General features: G+C 43.0%; 1 non-coding gene across 1 annotated transcript; it reads right to left on the bottom strand.

The window, feature by feature from the left end:
* Window positions 1-3379: 3379 nt before the first annotated feature.
* On the bottom strand, window positions 3380-3507 carry LOC125358890. Its single transcript, XR_007212418.1, has one exon. It is a non-coding gene; the product is annotated as a small nucleolar RNA SNORA40 (small nucleolar RNA).
* Between the last annotated feature and the right edge of the window lie 11003 nt (window positions 3508-14510).

Raw genomic sequence — 14510 nt, 5'->3', positions numbered from 1 at the left:
GCTCCTTGTGGTTTGTTGTGGTGGCTTGCCTCTTTAAGATGTGCAATAATGCAGGCAAATGCACACATTTCAGAATATATACAGCCCTTTAAGTGTGTGTGTGAGAGAGAGAGAGAAAGAGAGAATGGGAGAGAGAGATTTCTTACCTGATATTGGATCGTCTGCTGCCATGTTGTTCCTGTTTTTAGCCATTGTGGTTTTCCGTGTAGGGTCTGAGAATCTGGACTGAGCGTGTCACATACCTATGGTAGTAAATATGTCCACAGCCATTACTCATGGCAGTGTGTATTGGCAATGACCTGGAGAAGGGAGTTCATACAATGCTGGTGGGAGTGAACTATCCCACAGCTCCTTTAGGATATGTTTGAACGGCTCCTCAAAATGTTAAACATAGCCTTGCCTTGTAACCCAGCAGTTCTGTTCCTAGATATATACCCAAGACACATGAAAACATGTCCACACAGAAACCTGTGCATGAATATTCATAGAAGCCATAATCATACTAACCCAAAGGAAGAAACAGTGCAAGTGCTCATGAAGAATGAATGAGTGGGTGGCTCCATAACCCATGCTTGTAATCTTAGAGAAGCTGCGATCTGAGGATTGTGGTTCAGTGCCAGCTTAAGAAGGAATGTCCATGAGACTCTTTAATTAACCGCCAGAAAGCCAGAGTGGAGCTATGGCTCAAGTGATAGAGTGCTAGCTTGAGGGGAAAAAAAATTGCACCCAGGCTTTAAATTCAAGCCCCAGACCCGACACACATATGCACATGCACATACACACATACCCACATACACACACAAGTGAGTGAACAAAAGTCACCCATCCATGTGGTGTCATTCATAAGAAGGAATGAAGAGCTGTTCCATAATGTTCCAACTTGTGTGAACCTTGCAAATGTTATGCCGAGTGAGAGAAACAAAAATTTAAAAGTCTAGGTATTGAGCTGGGAACATGGCCTAGTGGTAGAGTGCTTGCCTAGCACTCTAGCACCAAGCCCTGGGTTCAGTTCTTCAGGGCCACATAAACAGAAAAAGCCAGAATTTGAACTATGGTTCAAATGGTAGAGTGCTAGCCTTGAGCAAAAGAAGCTCAGAGACAATGCCCAGACCCTGAGTTCAAACCCCAGAACTGACACACACACACACACACACACACATACACACACACCCTACAGTCTATGTATCATGTAAATAATCTATATGAAATACCCAGAAGCAAGTGGTAAACCCATAGATTCATATTTGTCAGTGATTGGAAAAGGACTGTTTAGGGGTATTGTGTTGGACTTGAGGTGCTAAAAATGCCAGTTAAAAAAAAAACAATAGGTGGTGGTGATAGTTGTGCAGTTCTGTAAGTGTCCTAAGACAATTTGGAATTGTACAAAATAATGCATAACCAAGCGAAGTGATGTCTGTGGCCTTTTGTGGTGCCTTTATTGAAAGGTGGGTAGGGAGTGAAAGTGACCCAAACTTCTGGCTGTGATTTTATAAGCAAACAGAGACCAGTGAGGTCTGTTTCCTTGCACCTTCTCAAGGGCTGGCTGCATGGTGTCTTGAGGCCAGGGGAACCCTGGGTGAACTTCTGCATTTCTGGCTTCAGGGCATTCCCGCAAAAGTGGGCTTGGTTAGAGGGATGAAAGAGTTCATATTTTGCCGATGCCTTTATACTGCAGTGTATTTACTAGAAAAGTGACTTTTTGGTGGTTTTGTTATTTTGGTAATACTAGAGCTTTAACTCAAGGCCTTGTGCTTGTTAGGCAAGCATTCTGCCATTGGAGCCATGCCTCCAGTCCCAGAGCCACTTTTGTTGTTGGTGGTGGTGGTGGTTGGTTAATGTGCTAAAGTAACTTGCATTCATTGATTAATGTATGCTAGGGCACTAGGGACCCCATGTTCCAGAGGTAGAACTTGAGTTGAGCACTAATTAGAGCACAGGGCCATGCAGTATAAAGTGGCAGGGCAAGGTGGAAATTGAGGCTGTTTGACGTGCAAGTCTGACTTCTTGGTGTGTTGGGGTGAGGGTAGGGGGTTAAACTTAGGGCCTGGATTCTGCACTTAGTCTTTTCAGTCCCGGCCAGCACTCTACCACTTGTGCCACAGCTCTGCTTTTGGCTTGTCTGACTTCTTGGTGAAGGGGTGGTATTGAGGAATACACGACAGAAGAAAAGCCTATCAACACAATTGCAATATAGCAAGTTGGGGATTGCCCAATTCAAGTACAAAATGGAGAATACCCACTCTGTCACTGGCAGTGTTTTGGTCGCCTGAAACTGAACACCTTCAGTATTAAAAAGAATCTAACCAGGAGTCAACATTAATCTATTATCACCACTTAAAATTCTGTTGTTACTTCGTTGATAAAATGTTTCCTGTGTCTTAAAGCCATAGCTCTGTGTGATGAACCGTTTTCTATTACACTCAGTGGCTGTTGGAGCTCCCTCTAGTGGCTGAGCTAGCTATGGTTGTGATCTCCATTTTCACGCACCCTCCCCCCAAACCCCCCTCCCCAGGTGCTGCTCTGAGTGTCAAACTAGTTATTCCAGGCTCACTGTGTGCCTGACTTAAAGGCGTGATTGACATGTCTAGGCTGCTGTTCTGTGTCCTCACTTCTGCTGCCGTTCTGCCTTCACTCAACAATCCAGTCACTATTGGTCAGTTGCCAAGATTTCCTAAGGTACAGATTTTCCAGGCCCACCCTTTTAAAGCATCCTGTATTATAGAGTGGAGGCCTACAACATAGGTCTTTAAGGATATAGCATCTGCTTCTTGACTTACCTAGTCTATTGCCTTGGTTTGGATAAGGTTTGTGTTCCCCAGACCTTCATGTATTGGGATGGAAGGAACCCTTAAGAGGCAGAGGCTAGGACTGAGGTATGGCTCAAGCAGTGGTTGGAAGGTACCGGGACCACTCAGTCCCCAGTACCATCAGAAGACAGGTAAAGGAAAGGAGGGAGTTTGGTGGGGAGTGATTAGGCCATTGTCTTTGCTATAATCAACCGCTTCATTTTTTAGCCTATTTTTTTCCATAGATAATAGATTTTCTTATTTACTTTTGAGAATTCTGTGTGCATTGTAGACTCAAGTTCTTTTCCAGCTGTATTGTTTGCACATATTTTCTCCTGATACTTTCTCCTTTTTGTTCTTTTAATGCGGATTTTGGAAAACAAAAGGCTATAATTTTGAGACCTCTGCTTTACCCATTTGGATTATTAGATAAATCATGCTTTTTGGAGAATTCTCATTTAACCCAGAGTCATAAAGATTTTTCTCCTACCAATTTTATTATCTTAGATTCTTTAATTTAGTGTTATGTTTCATTCTTAAATTTTATAAATGGTGTGAGATAGAGGTTGAAAATCATGTAGGGTTTCTTTTTTCATACTCTTTCTTTCATGTGCCCAAACCTCATACTCAACAATGAGTTCTGGGTTGCAAAAGAGGATTTCCTGTTTGCACCTATCTGTAAGGCGTTGTTACAAATTAAAAACAAATACACACAAACACACGTGCTATGTATAGTTTTTCAAACATGGATATCCAGTTGTTCAAGCCCTCTCCCTTTTTTTTGTGCCTGTACTGGGGCTTGAACTCAGGGCCTGGGCACTATTCCTTGCGTTTTTCCACTCAAGGCTGGCACTTTCCACTTGAGCTACCCGTCAACTTTTGGCTTTTTGATGGTTAATTGGAAATAAGTGTCTCACAGACTTTCCTAACCTGCTGGCTCTGAACTGCAATTCTCAGATTTCAGCCTCCTAAATATCTAAGATTATAAGCATGAGCCATTGGTGCCTGGCTTTGTTCCAGCACTATATAAAAATTTTATTACTCACTAAATCTTGTTTGTGCTTCTGTTGAGAACTAGTTTTCCATTTATGTGTGGATCTACTTCTCTAAGAATCTCAAAAGGTTGTAGTCTCAAGGAATCTGTTTGGTGTCATTGATTTTTCTCTAATGTTTTTCTATTTTATTTTTTTTTCCTTCTACTTAATTTGAATTGAGATTGCCTTTGTTTTTACTCCCTGTCCATTCAACTTTCTATACTGAAAATTGAACCTAAGTCTTTGCATATGTTAGGCAAGGACTCAATCCACATTCTTCACCCTTCAAAACTTTCTTGTTTTGACACAGTGTCTCACAAACTGGAAATTCTTCTGGCTCAGACTCCAGAGCAGCTGGGATTACAAGTGTGTGCTACCACACCCAAATTGGGAGCTGAGTTCATTGGGTTAATGTCTAGATTTCATCATGTGAGTTATGAATTGACTTCCAAAAATCCATTAAGCAACATCCCATAAAGTTGATACGTGTATTCTTAGGTTCACTCATTTCAGAATCCTTTCTAATTTCCCTTCTTATTTCTTTGTTTTTCCCCAATTGGTCCCTAGGTTATGTAGAAGTAGGCTATTCTGATATAATCCCATTGTGTCAGAATGTAGTTACATGCCCTGGATCCTGAGACTTGCACTACTGGGACAGACCGCTCTGGGTCTTAGGTGGAGTCATCTATGACTATCAGACAAAGTTGTTTGATAGTGGTGTTTAAAATCTTTCCTGTTCCCTCTGACTTTTTTCTCTCTGTGTGTGTTCTACCAATTTTTGAAGAGGAGTATTGAAATTTCTGGCTATAATTAGGGTTTTGTATGTTTCTCCTTTTCTAGCAATGTTTGCTTTATGCATTTTGGAGGGCTGCTATCAGGAGTAAAATGTGTGGGATGACTATTCCTCTATGTGAATCCACTCTTGTCTTACTAGTTAGCTCTCTCATTCCTTGCCATATTTTGTTTTGAGATTTACTGAAGGAGACTCTCCAGCTTGCTTTTTAATGGTATACTTTTCTCCATTCAGTTTTTAATTTCAAAAATTATTGTGGGCTATCATCATAAAATCAAACAAAAGATCATATTGTTTACACCAAATTCTGGGATTTCAGGGTGTGATTGTTTATGTTTGCACATGTGTACAAGCATGTGGTTTGGCACACATTAGAAAGTTTCTGCATGTTATGTGTAGAAAAATAAATACACACTTTGGGATTTACTTTTAACTCATATCTGTCTCTTATTTAACGTGCACTGCTTGTTGCAGGCAGCAGTATTTTGGGGCCTTGCTTTTTAATCCAGTTTAACAATCCTTAGCAGTGGGGTTATGGACACTGTTTATATCTAGCATGGTAAGATGTAAATCTAGTTGTTTGATTTTTGTTTGTCTTATGTGTCCTTTGTTCCCTTTCCTCTCTATTCATACTCTTCTTTAGATCATTACTTGTGATTGCTCTGAGTTCTTTTCTTGGATTATTAGCTGTTATTCTTTGTTTTGTCATTTTAGTGTTTTACTGAGGGTTTATAGCACTCATCTTTAGCATATGGCAATCTATGTTAAATTGATCTGTCTCTTCACAAACTTCGAAGGCTTACAATAGTTCATACAACCTTTGTGCTGTTGTTTCATATATTGCTTTTATTTGTGTTGTATTAACCCAGTCTGTGTTCTGACTTGAATATAAAATGTTTCTGAAAGCTTGGTCCCTAGTTTATGGACCAGTAAAGAGGTGACTGGATCACAAGGTTGCCAATCTCATCAGCCAATCTCATCTATTGGTCGGCTCACAGCTGGATGGGCTATTAGGAGGGGGAGCTTGCTTAGATGAAGTAAGGCCACATGGGGTGGGACTTTGCCCCTTTTTTGCCCCTTTTTAATGTCATCTTATATTTGGCTTATCTATAATACCCAAACTTTTTCACTGTACTCAAGGGCCAATTGTAAAAGTGTGTTTATGCTCTTTTTCTTGTAGATATTTTTTCCATTGTTTTTGAAAAGATATTTCACTGGGTATAGAATTTTAGTGTGGCAGTGTTTATTTTCTTCTTAGACTATCAAAGATAATACTCCTTTATCTCTTTATCTATTATATTTCCTCTGGAAAAAAGAAACTCTCTGTCCTTGTTTCTGTTGCTTTATAGTATGTATGTGTGCGCACACGCGTGCTCATGTTTTCCTTTCGTATGGTGCAATTTGATTTTACTCTATCTTGGGTGATTGATTTTTTTCATGTGTTTTAGTGTTTCGATTCATTGCAGTTATTACCAGAACTCTTCCCTAAGTCAAGGCTGACCTCATTTCTGAATGATAGGGATGCTGTCAGAGGGATGAACCACACCTTCCACAGACTGGGGCAATGTTAGGAGCAGAAGCACGAAAACAGACAGACAGATGAGGGCTGCACTCCAGGCCTCCTGCCAAGGGATGGGCATTTAACCATCTTGGCCCAGTATAGATAAGCTTACCTACTTTTAAGGCTGATGTATGGATTAGTATGGAACATAATTAGGGACTCACAAAATGGTAGCTATTATTTCCAGTCATATTTTTCATTAATTGGTTTTTACATTTTTTAAATTTTTGAGTAGTTGTATAAAGGGCTTTACCTTAGTAAGTCAGATTTTGAGTACAATGCATATTGATCAGCGTTGCTCCTTCTGTTGTTCTTCCCCTTCTCTCCTAGCTCAACCTGTCTTTGGCAGGACTCGGGTTTACCTACACTGGCTCAGCAAACAGTATACCACTTGAACCACATCACCAGACCTTTTTTGCTTTAGTGTTTTTTAGTTTGATTTTGGGGTGTTTTTTAAAATTTATCATTTTGTTGGTGCCGGGGCTGGGGTTTGAACTCAAGGCCTAGATGCTATCTCTTGAGCTGTTTTGCCCAAGGTTAGCACTCAGCACCACTTGAGCCACAGCTCCACTTCTGGGTTTTTGCTGCTAGTTGGAGAAGAGAGTCTCACAGACTTTCCTATCCAGGTTAGTTTTCCAGTGCAACCCTCAAATCTTAGCCTCCTGACTAGCTAGGATTACAAGTGTGAGCCAGCAGCACCTGGCTGAGTCTTGCGCTTTTATCTACCTAGAGCATCCCTTGGACTACAGTCCACCTACCCCTGTCTCCTTTTGAAACTGGTATTATTGCCTTATACTGCCATCCCTAGCTTGTTTTCTGTGATAGGGTGTGGTGCGGTGGTAGAGCACTTATCTGAGCATGTGCAAGGCTCTGGGTTCCATCACTAAGGCACCACAGGAAGTGCCTGCTCACCACTGCTCTGCCTTTCTTCTGCAGCTCTGTAAGAATCTGTGGACTTATGGGCTAGGGTGGCACATGCTTGTAATCATAGCATATAGGAGGCAAAAGTAGAGGATAGTGCAAGGCTAGCCTGGGCTAGACTAGCATAGCAAGACTTTGCCGCGATAAAAAAAAAAAGAAAGAAAGGAAAGGAAGGAAGGAAGGAGGGAGGGAAGGAGGGAGGGAGGGAGGGAAGGGAAGGAGGAAGGGAGGAAGGAAGGAAGGAAGGAAGGGAAGGGAAGGGAAGGGAAGGAGGAAGGGAGGAAGGAAGGAAGGAAGGAAGGAAGGAAGGAAGGAAGGAAGGAAGGAAGGAAGGAAGGAAGGAAGGGAAGGGAAGGGAAGGGAAGGGAAGGGAAGGGAAGGAAGGAAGGAAAATGAAAGAATCGGATCTGTGGGCTGACAGGAGTCTGTTGTTATCAGTGGAGACACTGAATTGGCTAGCCAGTCACCTCAACTTGCAGAGAACTCTCATGGCCCAGATCATTCTGTGGGAAGTAGTTGCAAACGCTACTGAGGATTGATATTGTCCCTCGTAGGAGACGGAGGTGTTATACCATCCCATTCCCCGCACGTCAGAGGATTTATACTATGAGATTCATTTTCATTGTGTGTCCTTTTATTTACACACCATTTCCTTCACAAGTAATTTTAATTCTCTGTTTTATGAGAGTATCTCTCTATGTGTTCCTATATAAAAGAAAGGAACTGATTGTTGTTAACGCAGATTTGAAAGGAACATAATGGATTTCAGCTACGACAATTTCACCTCACTTGGAAGAGATGAACACCTAGTCAAATGAAGAACGTCATTCCTCATATGATTTGAATACATCCTGTTTCCATGACAACTTGTAGTTATCAGCTAGCCTCCTAAAAGAAGTATTTCAGTTCCCTCCTTGATAAAAGACTTGACCAAACACTAGGGTTTCTGCTTCTTAATTCTGATTATTTCCATTTGGGGGGCTAGTTTTCTTTTTAAATATGGGCTGCTTGGGAAGGTTAGCCAATTAGAGGCAAATTCACCTTCAAAATAAAACAAGAGGATTCATAGGCCAGATGCTAATGAGCATAGGAAATGAAGATGTTCTTGCAGGTCATAATCATTCTCTGATATCTTCCAGTTTAATTAAATCAACAGAGATGATGCAGCAACTTATTAAGATGTGATTTGATTTGACAAAGAGTGATTTGGTTCTTTATTTCCATCTGGACATTGCAATCAGGCTGTTTCTTCACTGCTAATTTATATCTTGCCATTATGGGCGGTTTGTGTCTTCTCATAGCTAAATTTCTAGTCTTGCAAGGGATATGGCTTTATTAACGATTTCCTCTCAGAATGAAAAATTAGAAATTATTTGGATCATTAAGTATGCTTTTGCAAAATCTAAAAAATACAGTACTGCATTTTATTGACAAGATTATCCTTAATGTAACATCAACACTTTAAGTCCAATACAGTAAGAAGACAAGGCCCTTGGGCATTTTAGGAATGATAAGGACTTAGCCAAATTCAGGATGATTCAGAGTATAATTCTGAAGGGTCTGACAGGTTTGGAAAGGACAACAGTGATCAGTGATATTCTCTCTGTCTCTGTCTCTGTCTCTCTCTTTCTCTCTGTGCAAATACTGGGGTTTGAACTCAGGCCTTGTTTTGCTTGCTTCTTTTTTTTTTTTCTCAAGACTAGTACTCTGCCACTTGAGCTCACAGTTCTACGTCCAGCTTTTTGCTGGTTAATTGGAAATAGGAGTCTCACAACTTTTCTTCCTGGGCTAGCTTTGAATCTCCATCTTTAGATCTTAGCCTTCTGAGTAGCTAGGATTGTAGGGTGAGTCACCTATGCCCGGGCAAAACCAATTCTTAAGGATCTCCCACCTCACTGCCTGTGGCAGTAACTGTTTGCCATGAAACATTCAGGACAAAGGCACCTGAGGGGCATCTTATTTGTCAAGCCCTCCAGGAGAGCTCAGATTTTGTAACTGAATCATGTCAAGAAGTAAATAGCTTTAGCTCTGGAAACATGGTAGCATCTTACCACCAAGGTTAAGAAAGCTTAAAAGCAATTGCATGATATGTAACTTACCATTATATACGTACTAAGTAACAAAGGACAATGAGGAAGGAGTAAGGAGTTGGACCCCACCCTTCCTGGCTGCTCCCAGCTGATGTTTGTAAAGGAAAATGGACTTAGCAACTGCCATGGCTTCCCCAGGCTATGTGTGTTCTACATGTGTTGCAGAGTATCTTTGTGAATCTGAAGACAGCACTTTGCTTGAGTTATGCAGTCACAACTGATTTTGGAGAGCAAATAACATGGCTTCATTTCAAAATTTGCTTAATGTCTCTTTAATAATTGCCCATCTTTTGATAATGACTTCTCAAATTTTAGTGGGCTTAGCTCTCAAAAAGCAAATGATTTATAAGCCAGGCAAGCAGTTCCATGCCTGTGACCCCAGCATTTGGGAGGCTGAGGCCGTATGACTCCAAGTTCCAGGCCAGCCTGGGCTACAAAGTGAGACTGTGTTGAAGAACAAAACAATGGCAACAAACCCAAACAACCAAACAAGGTGCTTTAATTCTAGAAAAGTTTATTACTCAGATATCTTTCAAAGTCCACTCCATGATCATTATTTTGTGGTTCTCAGAACCTGCAAAGGGAAGCTCTCCCCCCATGCAGAGACCCCCACAATCCATCAGCAGAGAGCAGTTGGGTTGGCTTTCTAGTGGCGGGGGGGCGGTGAGGAAGCCACCACCAGCACCGCCTCTTGACAGCCCGGCCAGCTGCCCTGCTTCTGCCCTCCTGAGGGCACTGAGCACGCTCATTTTCCCCTTGACAAGGAGGCTCACGGAGCCCCAAGCATGCACAAAGCTCTGAAGCACAGACTCCGGCACACATTTTTAGGTTCTCCTTTGGTCACATTCCCTCCTTAGTGTTACTGCAGACCAAGCTAAGGCCTGCCAGCTTGTCTGTTAGCCCATTTCTTACATCTAGGCCTCTGATTGGCTGACCCCAGACATGTTTGGGTAGGATGCAGAGCTACATGATAAACACAAACCCCTTGTTGGAAAAGGAAACAAGCTGATCATTTGAATCACTGTATCTCTCTCAGTGGAATACCATGCAGCCTTATAATTTAGAGTTCTTAGACTAGTCATAAAATCCAGCATTTCTGAAATCAGTGGGACTTCTTGTAAGGAAGAAGAAGCCTGGTTTCTTTTCACCAGTCCCTCTGCCAAGGTTTCTGGAGGAAAGCATGAGTTTGGGGGTCCTGCTCTGCCGTGACTCCAGATCTCTGTATCTCGAGTCCCGTTCTGCAGTGTGCTAGAGATGGTTCTCCTGTGATGGTTCTTTTCCAGGCCCTTCAAGGATCATGAGAGAAAGTGGCTTGGCAGAGAGGAAAGGTTTCACCCTAGAATGTGGGGGCCAGGTGTGTGTGGGGGGGGGCAGGCCCGTCATTGGTTCAGCAGAGCAGATTGTTCCATGCCTGCAGACTGTTGAGAATGGAGGATCCGATGACTGGGGTTAGGCCTGTCCTCAGAAGCTCACATTGTGCCAACAGAGAGGTCGCCTCAAGGGATTAGGGGGCAATTCTGTTTGGATTTATTCATATAAATGTATACCTACACGTTCTTAAGTCTATGTAAATATAGCTATACACGCACACACATATCTACGTCTGAGCATATTTGGAAATAGACTTGCAGCTGTATTGGGAAAGGTGTGAAGGATTTTAGATGCTCCTCTGGGGATTTCAGACGCCAACCACTAGAAGCAGTTGAGGACAAGGACTGGAAGTGAGGAGAGCGTTACAGTAGCTGTCCAGGAGGTAACAGCCAGGAGTGGGGAACACCACTGAGGGTGACAGAGGAAGACCAGCCCCAGGGGTGCCAGGCAGAATAGGATGCAGTGGGCAGGGGTGAGGATGTGGAGGGTGGAACTACCTAACCCTGATGCCAGTTTCTAGGCTCAGGGATTGGTTAGACCTATTTCCTCACTGCAGATGCTTAACAAATGCCACTTCCTGCACCCTTCCCCTTCCCTTGCAGGTGTGGACCAGGCCTTCAGGGTCTTCTAGCATCTAGATAAGTGAACCAGCTGAGCCTTTTCTACTCACTGTTTGCAAAAGAGGAGCTGATGTTATCGTGCTCATGTCTCAGGCGAGGGATCTGAAGCTCAGCAAAGTTTGTACAGCTGGCTGGAACTTGGTGAGGTCTCAGAGCACTCTCAAAGAAATCAGCCCTTTTTTGGGGGGGGGGAGGGGAATAGGGGAGATTGGTGCCAATCCTGGGACTTGTACTCGAGGCCTGGGTGTTGTCCCTGAGCTTTTTCACTCAAGGCTAGTGCTCTACTACTTTAGTCATAGTTCCAGTTCCAGCTTCTCTGGTGGTTAATTGGAGACCAGCATCTCATAGACTTTCCTGCCCTGGCTGGCTTTGAACCGTGATCCTCAGATCTCAGCCTTCTGAGTGGTTAGGATTACAGGTGTGAGCTATGGGTACCTGGCAAGGATTCACTCTGGAACCACACTGCAGACTCCCCACATACCCGAAGCTTCTCAGAATAGTCGCAAGTCACCCCCACCCCCGCTCTACTGCCCTTGGTGGAGCAACTTTTAACACTTGGCATTGCTGGAGGCTCCAGGCAGGGGCTGTGCCTTCCAGTGACCTAAATCTGGGAGGCCGGGCCTCTGCCATCTAGTGGCTGTGACTTCCTTTTCCTTCTGTGCTTTAAACTGGAAAGGAAAAATGGAGTTCCCACAGAGAACACAGGCCGTGTACATATTTATAGCATCACGCCCTGTAAACAGGGAACTTCTCAGTCTTCAAGAAGGAGGCTGGCAATGTAAACAGCATATTTGCCAATGAGTTCCTGCACCCATTCAACAAACACTTAAAAATGTAAATACATATGTACATCTGTGTACACATACCTGCGTGTACTCTGCACTATCATCTCCCAGGATGGGGATGTCGTTGGTGTGTATTACCAGATGAATTGCAGGCATCCAGGATAGCATGTTTGTCTGTGAGACCCACAATGAGTAATTACTGAATGGACTAAGTGCAGGCCTAACATTTACTGCATCTGCACTATTGACTGGATCCCTGAGTGTGTGCCCCCTCCCAATTCTAAACATGAGTCAAGAGGGTGGATCATTGGGTGCTCCTTGTGCCCACATGGAGTCTCGGGCACAGAGAGGATAGATAACTTGCGAGATTTAGTGGTAACTGGTTTTGCAACTCAAGGGAGACCAGAATCTAGCTACTGGGCAGACTACCTCTACTGTATGCCAAGTTCTGTATTTAGCATTGGCACCATCTAGACGAGTGGTAGAAGTTCTCCTCTTGATGAAATACTTTAGGGGGTAGGTGACTCCCTTCCCACAATGCTGTGAGCTAGACCATCGGTGGTAGAGGGCTCAGCACTAGCTGGCTCTGTGGCTGCAGTTTACACTGTGTCCCAAAGCCCCTCATTGTTTAAAGGAAGAGATGGAATTAGGATCTCTGCCTTCCTTTCCAACTCCAACATTCTACTGCTCTTGTGATTCCCGGGGAGCCGGATGTAAGTGGAAGAGAGAGAGAACCACTTGTAACTAGGCAACCAGCACCCGCCTCACCCATGTTGCCATGGAGATGATGAAAGTTGGGCTGATGGGATTACCAGCTCTTGCTAATTGCATATGAGTGTTCAAGGTCTCTGTTTCTTGCTTTCTCACTGGCTTTGACTTTATCATTCTTGTAGTGAAATGTGGAAAGATTGTCTCTCCTCCATCTGAAGCCTGCCAGGCAGCCTTGGTACAATAGAAAGCAACTGGAAATGGAGCCTGGTGGTGCCTCTTGAGTAGCTGTGTGACCCTGGGCTAGTTACCAGCTTCTCTGGGCCTTCATCTTCTCATTTGAAAACTGAAGGTGTTAAAGTAGTGATTCCTCCCTAAGGTTCTTCCTGGCTCTCCAATCCTTTGATGTCTAGGGAGCACGTCAGGGGAACCGACCACACTGTTACTAGGCAACCACCAGGCACCCTGCCCAAGTTGCCTTGGTGACTGGATGCTGGAGGGGAGGGGAGTAGCTGCTGCAGCTAATTGCTTAATTATTTATGAGTGCCTCAAGTCCTTTTTGTTGTTTTCATTGCTAGGGGCTGTGGGGTCACCTCTTCCTCTCTCCTGGCACCCCAAGTCGTCTGCATTTTGTGTGGTACAGAGGATGAGCACCTTGGCCTGGACCTCAAGCTACCCACGTTCTAGTCCCACCTCTGTCAGGCCCTAGAGCTGTGGCCTCAGGTAAGTCACCTCACCCCTCTTGGCCTCAGCTTCCTCATTTGTAAGGTCACAGGGGTGCTTAGGTTATCTCCACACTCCCTTTCCACCTAGAAATTCTAATTACTGCTTTAGAGTTACCAAGCGGGTAGATGAGGGGAATCTGGGTAATTTGTTTGCTTCTAAGATGATTCTGAAGAGCAGTGAGAAGAATTGCATTTCTCACACGTGTCAAACAAGAATGAAATTCAAGTTGTTCTCTTATTCACTGCTTGACTTGTCCAACTTCTCTCCCCCTTTCTGACTTAATGGCTTTAAGACCACTTAATTTTTATTTATTTATATGCCAACAACTCCCCAAATATGTTTGGGGCTTCACGATATAAGATGCATCTGTGCACTGAGGTTGTTAAAGTAGCAAAAGGACTAATTATAAAATTAATGTTGCTGCAGTGTTTTAACATCAGTGTTGTGATTAAGCAGCAAATGCCATTTTGAGCATCCTAGGAGCCAAAGCAAAATGAAAGGAAGATATATTTGCTTTTCAATACAAATGACTGTCAGCCCGTTCCTAGGTCTAAATTCTGAATGGAATGAATCATGTGGTATACAATTCTTTTAATAGAAACCACAGATAAAATTTCTAAAATAGCCCTTTCTTACTGACAGGACTGTTAAGTGATATAAGAAAGAGCCAAACTTTGACAATTCAAGAAGTTCTAATCATTAGAAAGCATTCTGCCAATGCATAGAACTTTACACAAAAACACGTCACTTAGTGAATATACATCTTCACAATCATTCACCACCTATTGAAGTCAGTTACATATAAATTCATGTGCAACAATTTGGCAAGATGTGTCAGATTGTTTTAAATGCAGCCAGCAGTTCTATTTTTCTTAAGTTCTTCTGAGATAAGTTCGTACAGCTGAGAAAAGACATCAATATAAAAAGGCTTATGGCATCATTATTTATAAAAAGAAAATGTCTGGAAACTACATACATGTCAGAGCATAGCGAATTAAATATTACTTCTTTACAGCAAATTGCTTTGCAAGCCTTAAGATGCAATCTGAATGTTTTGATATGGAGAGCGTTCAAAGATACATCGTAAGGAGCATCCATCCGGTGCACCATAGGGT

This window comes from Perognathus longimembris, chromosome 10 (assembly GCF_023159225.1).
Source record: "Perognathus longimembris pacificus isolate PPM17 chromosome 10, ASM2315922v1, whole genome shotgun sequence".
Taxonomy (NCBI): Eukaryota; Metazoa; Chordata; class Mammalia; order Rodentia; family Heteromyidae; genus Perognathus; species Perognathus longimembris.
This window is presented reverse-complemented; position numbering and strand designations above follow the sequence as displayed.